Here is a 7,554-nt window from a genome sequence, read left to right as displayed (position 1 = left end):
TACATAAGCTCCTCTACGTTGATCATCAATTTAGCAGCATCAATAACAATAAAACATCAATAGCATGCACACATTAACACAGTATGTAACCCGGGGAAAGCTTACAGCTGAAAACCCCACAATATCTATATATTAATGATTGAGAACATGTAACATTACATAGTCAATACTCCTCACAAGTATCCAGCACTATCTCCACCTGTTACACACAAACCAACTCAGACTCAAACAAGTCACAAGTTCAAATCTTCTCCACTGCTTTGCCTGCCTCTATTGCTTAAACCTGCTGAGAATCACTCACACTAGAAATCACGTGAGCACAGGCTATTATACTGGGAAAATCAACGCAATACTCATTGGCATACTCAATACATTGCTTGTGCAAATCCTCATGCACAACTATAGTCACAACTGATAGCAATCTCATCCTCTAACACCTGTCCCTGTTGAACTATACATGCAACTGAGTTAACTGATGTATTCTTTAGTTGCTTTATGAGTTAATAATTAGTTTAACAACTCATCATTAGTATATTTGCAGTTAGACTAATTACAACTAGTTTAACCAAGTCAAACTGAACACAACTCCATCAACTCCACAATCAACTCCACCAAACTCAACTGCTTGAGTTCTAATTGAAGTCATGCATGCAACAACTCAACTGACCCACAAAGAAAGCGTATTTCCTTCTGACAGTTGCATGTGCCACATCTGTAGCTCAAACTGAAGTGCTCCAAGAGAATAAGATAAAGTTTATAGTCTAAATATTATTATGAGACAATAATATTTGACTTTTCTATTTTTGACTGCCAGTCTAAAAATAGACTTTGATCACTCCTGCTGTGATCCCAAAAATAGAATTCCATCTATTTTTCCCAACATGGCCAATCATCCATAAACAACATTCTGCAGCTCATAGACCATGATCCATATGTCTAAAAATAGACATAGTCTAAAAATAGACTTTGCACCATAATTTGCTTGTGGGCCCACTTAGTGAAGGCGACTCCTTTCCACTAAGCTCCATCATCTTGTTGCAATCTCAACTCCCTCTCGACAAGATATGGATTATCATCAACCCCTATCCTACCTCGGTGGTATTCAAATTTTCTCCTGGTGAGCGCCTTCGTCAAGATATCAACATCCTAATCCTCTGTTGGAATGTATGAAAGTAACATGATTCTCCGCTGCACACAATCTCTGATATGATGGTACCTGATGTCAATATGCTTAGATCTATCATGAAATACAGGATTAGCCGAGAGTTTAATGCAACTTTGGTTATCACAGTAAATCACAGTAGGATCCAAGTGAGAACCGAACAAACCAACCAGGATATTCCTCATCCATATAGCCTCGCATGCAGCCAAACTTGCTGCCATATACTCAGCCTCTGCTGAACTGAGTGCCACGGATCTCTGCTTCCTGCTGTACCAAGAAACTGTTCTCGACCCGATACTGAAGACCCCTCTTGATGTGCTCTTTCTGTTCGTTGGGCTCCCTGCTCAATCTGCATCCGTGAAGCCACATAGCTTCACCTCATCCTCCTGTCTGTACCACAATCCATATCTCGATGTGCCTCTCAAATAATGCAATACATGCTTGCCCGCCTTCCAAAAGAGCTTGGTAGGCTTAACCATAGCTTGTGAAAGCTGGTTAACTACATAGCATATATTGGGTTGTGTATTGACCAGATACATAAGCGACCCCACCAATTGTCAATAAACAGTGGCATCCTCCTTCCTCCAACCTCCAGGAAGAGTAGTATCAATAGGCTTGCAGCCATGCATGTTGAACTTCTCCAGTATCTCCCGAGCATCCTTACCCTGAGAAACAAACAGTCCACGACTGCGCTGCCAAATTTCCAATTCCAAGAAATAATGAAGGAGGCCCAAGTCCTTCATCTCAAACTCCTTAGCAAGATCATCCTTGCATGAAAGTATCAACATCTCATCACCCGTTAGAATCAAATCATCTACATATAGTACAATAATAAGCAACTTACCCTCCACCACAATCTGGTATACGTTAGGATCTGCCTCGCTCTTGGAGAATCCAAGTCTAGTGAAATAGTTGTCTATCCATGTGTACCAAGCACGTGGTGCTTGTTTCAACCCAAACAACGCTCTCTTGAGCCTGCACACATGCGACTCGCTACTGAAGATCTCAAAACCTTCGGGCTGCTCAATGTACACCTCCTCCTCAATGACTCCATTGAGGAATGCAGTCTTCACATCCATCTGATGAATGTGCCACCCTATCTGCGCTGAGAGAGCAAGAATTGTCCATATGGAAGAATACCTTGCGACAGGTGCAAAGGTCTCCTCATAATCGATCCCCTCTATCTGTGAAAAGCCTCGGGAAACAAATCTTGCCTTGTACTTCTCCACACTCCTGTCAGCTGCCTACTTAACTTTGTAGATCAATCTCGAACCCACCACTGATTTCCCTTTCGGTCTAGGAACAATCTCCCATGCACTATTTCTGACAATAGAATCATACTCTTCCACCATGGCATCTACCCATGTGGGATCCTCCACAGCTTCCTCGAAAGAGGATGGCTCAGTCACAACACACTTACTCATAAGAGCCATGTATCCAGTGTACCGATAAGGTGACTGTCTCTGCCTGCGTTGGGCTGTAGGTGGTCCTACAACTTTCTCTGCATCTTGAGCCAGTCGCTCAACTTCTGTCAAGCGCTTTCGCCCTCTGATGGTTGGCACTGCATGAGTGGTCTCTTCCACTCCATGAACCTCATCCTATCGCTGATCCATGTCCTGAAGCTCATCCTTAGGAACTAATAGCTCCTCATATGCATGCAAGTGTAGCTCCCTCTCAAACGAACACTTCATGGCTTTCTCCTCCTGAAATTTTATATCCCGTCGCACAACAGTTTTACCACTGTTTGGAAAATACACACAATAGTTGTGGGGCGTATCAGTGTACCCCACAAATATCCCAACCCCTTCGGTTGGCTCCAACTTCTTCCTGGCATCCTACGTCACATGCATGTAAACGTTAGCACCAAAAATCCTCAAATGAGAAAGATCAAGCTTCTTACTAGAATAAGCCTCGTCGGGTGTACTCATGCCAAGTATCCTATGAGGACAATGGTTCTGCATATAAACTGTTGTATTGCATGCTTTCGTCCACAAGTGAAGGGGTAGGCCCTGATCATGCAACATCGCCCATGTAGCACCCACGATCATTCTGTTCTTCTGCTTAGCAACCCCGTTCTGTTGTGGGTTATGGGGAGCTATGATCTCTCTTTGAATCCCTTCTACCTTGCAGAAATCCTTGAACTCGTCAGAGATGTATTCACCACCATTATCACTCCTAAGAGCCTTCACCTTCTTCCCTGACTCCTTCTCGACCAGTGCTTTGAATTCACAGAACTTTGAATATGTCTCGCTCTTATTCTGCATGAAGAAGATCTAGCACTTACGAGAGAAATCATCAACAAAAATCACATAATACCTGTGTTTTGCTATCGAAGCAACTGAGAAAGGTCCACACACGTCTGTGTGAATTCTCTCAAGGATCGTCGTGGCATGACTCTCCTTCTCGTGAAAGGTGGCTTTCACAAACTTTCCCAAAGTACACCCCTTGCACTGATCTGACTACGCAAGGGTGCCTTTAGGAAGCCCTGTAGTGATCTGCTGCAGTATCTTCAAGGCTCCATGGTGAAGGTGACCCAATCTCCTGTGCCACAACTCGCCATCATCCCGACTCACCAATCCTTCTGCCTTGCATGCCATTGCTGCGCATCCATCTACATGCAACTGATAAAGGTTCATCACTCGAACCCCTATCTTTCGAGCTTCTCTAGTTGTCTTGCTACGCAAGAAATCCTTTCCTCGCTGAAAACAACATCATACCCCTTGTCTTCTAACATCGCCACAGAGATAAGATTCTTCTTCAATCCTGGAACATGCATGACTTCCTTCAATACGAAGGGTTTACCAGACTCCCTCTCAAAGGAAATGGTACTGATATTGGTCGCACTGTATCTACCATCATCACCCATCTCGATGTGCACTCCAAGATATTTTTCCACCAGATCAGAAAACAAATCTCGATCTCCTGTCATGTGAAAATATGCACCACTGTCCAAGAACCACACCGATCCCATCACACTTGAAACCAAGCATGCAATCAATGAAAAATCAAGCTCAAATTGCGAGGCTAGAGCCTCTCCTGTTGCAGATCCAGCAGCTTGCTTGTTCTTCTTCTTCTGCGGACAATTAGTGGCATAGTGTCCGTGCTGGTGACAGTGAAAACACTTCACCTTGGACATGTCCTGCTTCTTTCCTTTCTCACCAGACTAAGATAATTTCTTGCTCTTCCCCTTCTTTTCTTTGGCAACCAAAGTGCAATTTTCTTCATTAGCTCCCTTTGATGAAGATCCATCCCTGGTACTCCGCCTGATCTCCTCCTGCACAAGATCTGACCACAGTCTTTCCCATCTTGGAAATTTCTCCCGACCATTGACAGAGTCCTGATAGGAATGCCAACTCTTGGGAAGACTAAGGAGAGCCAAGCTCACCTAGTCCTCATCATCGACAGTAACCCCCACACTTCCCATCTCATCTCGATACTGAGTGAACTTCGTGAGATACTTGGGCATACTATCACCCTTCTCGCATTTGATTTTTCTGAGTTTATCTTTGAGCGCCAAATTCCTCTGATCGCTCTTGCTTTGGAATAGATCTGTTAAAGCCTTCCGCATCAAGTATGGAGAAGTCTTTCCATGCAGGCTGAACACAATGTGATCCTTCACGCCCTCCAACAGAATCCTTCGACACTTTGTTGTCTTCTTTTGCCAAGCATCAGCTTGACTAGCATCAGTAGGCTTTGGGACATCAGCCTCTATGAACTCCTTCAGCCCGTTATCATCCAATACTACCTCCATCCTATCCTTCCATGCAATATAGTTTGAGCTGCCATCAAGAGCATACTCCAATCGCAATCCGTTGAAAGGCATTGCTTCTTTGACACCAAGAAAACACTGCTGCAAATTCGAATTCCACCAGCTCCAAACTCAACCGCCTCAGATCTAAGATTCATGAGAACAAAGCATTTCTCGTACAGAGATTGACTGTATGAGCTTTTACCGGATATCTCACCTTCCCAAGGAAGGATGAATCCAGAGGCTACCTGGCCCGATTACAAACTCTGCCTGAAGAAATAAGATGTAAACACTTCCTGAATAGTAGATCTGATGATAAACAGCTCTGATACCATGTAGAAATTTTGAATAATAAACACATATTCAATAGAGATTATCCTAATCATGTACTATTTGCAGAATACATACACAATACATAAGCTCCTCTACGTTGATCATCAATTTAGCAGCATCAATAACAATAAAACATCAATAGCATGCACACATTGACACAGTATGTAACCCGGGGAAAGCTTACAACTGAAAACCCCACACTATCTGTATATTAATGATTGAGAACATGTAACATTACATAGTCAATACTCCTCACAAGTATCCAGCACTATCTCCACCTGTTACACACAAACCAGCTCAAACTCAAACAAGTCACAAGTTCAAATCTTCTCAATTGCTTTGCCTACCTCTATTTCATAAACCTGTTGAGAATCACTCACACTGGAAATCACGTGAACACAGGCTATTCTACTAGGAAAATCAATGCAATACTCATTGGCATACTCAATACATTGCTTGCGAAAATCCTCATGCACAACTATAGTCACAACTGATAGCAATCTCATCCTCTAACACCTGTCCCTGTTGAACTGTACATGCACTGACATGCAACTGAGTTAACTGATGTATTCTTTAGTTGCTTTATGAGTTAATAATTAGTTTAACAACTCATCATTAGTCTATTTGCAGTTAGACTAATTACAACTAGTTTAACCAAGTCAAACTGAACACAACTCCATCAACTCCACAATCAACTCCACCAAACTCAACTGCTTGAGTTCTAACTGAAGTCATGCATGCAACAACTCAACTGACCCACAAAGAAAGCGTATTTCCTTCTGACAGCTGCATGTGCCACATCTGTAGCTCAAACTGAAGTGCTCCAAGAGAATAAGATAAAGTTTATAGTCTAAATATTATTATGAGACAATAATATTTGACTTTTCTATTTTTGACTGCCAGTCTAAAAATAGACTTTGATCACTCCTACTGTGATCCAAAAATAGAAGTCCATCTATTTTTCCCAACATGACCAATCATCCATAAACAACATTCTACAGCTCATAGACCATGATCCATATGTCTAAAAATAGACATAGTCTAAAAATAGACTTTGCGCCATAATTTGCTTGCAGACCCACTTAGTGAAGGCGACTCCTTTCCACTAAGCTCCATCATCTTTTTGCAATCTCAACAATTATGGGTACTACCTGAATCAATCAACACTATTACCTTTTTCTTCTTGATATGTCCTTCTATATTGAGAGTTTGTGGAGTGGTAATTCCTGCCAATGCATTACAAGATATGGTCAAATTCATTTCTTCTTTCTCTGGGTTGATTCCTGGTGTATATCCTCCTCTTTTGATGTTTCTTGTTCATTTTCTTCCTCCTCTTCACAATCTATGTAGAATAATTTATTCTCATCACACTTATGACCTGTAGTGTATTTTCTATCACAACTGTAACAAAGCTCTTTTACTCTTTTTTCCTCCAATTGTTGTGGTGTCAACCTTGTAGGTTGTGGAATACTAGGACCAGTAAAACTTCCATATTTATAGTTGTGATTGGTAGACTTCCTTATTGCCATAATTTTGCTTTCAACTCTTCTTGCCACCCTGAATGCCTTCTCCAAGGAATCAGGTTCACAAAGGCGAACCTCGTGTTGGATGTTATCTTTTAAATTCCCTATGAAGACATCAATCCTATGCTACTCTGGAATATTGGTTACCTTAATATTCAATTTTTGGAAGTCTTCAATGTGCTCTGCCATTGAACCCTTTTGTTTGAGATTTATCAATTGGCTAAAGAAGGTGTTACTCTTTCTATCTTCATAATGTGTCATTTCTTTCGTAAAAATTGACCAGGTGACAAGTGGTTTACGAGAACAAATCCATATATACCATACAAACTGATTGGGTTCTAAATATAAAGATGCAATACATACCTTTTGTGAGGGTTGCACATCCTGTAGATCAAAATATTGCTCCATCTGTAGTATCCAAGTTACCAGATCCTTGCCATAAAACTTCCTCATCTCTATCTTTGGAATGTGGTGGTTCTTAAACCCCACATGGGAGTCTCTAAAATCATGGTTGATATTTCTTTTGTCTTCATCATAATTTTCATGGATTGCCTTGTCACTAATGGGATTCCTTTCTTCTAGTAACTTTGCGAAACTTTCTTTCAGTCCTTCTATCTTGACATTCATCATTGCTTCCATGTCTGATTTTAAACGATCATTCAAAACTACGATATCCCTTTTTGTACATCTATCTTAACATTCATCATGGCTTCCAATTCATTTTTTGTTACTTTTTGCGAAAGTGAAATTTTTTGTATTTGGTCTTGCAATTTTGATATATCATGTTG

This window comes from Pinus tabuliformis, chromosome 7, assembly GCF_031772625.1.
Source record: "Pinus tabuliformis cultivar Carrire ecotype Pingquan chromosome 7, CPIR1, whole genome shotgun sequence".
In the NCBI taxonomy this organism is placed as follows: Eukaryota; Viridiplantae; Streptophyta; class Pinopsida; order Pinales; family Pinaceae; genus Pinus; species Pinus tabuliformis.
Note: the sequence above shows the minus strand (reverse complement) of the source record.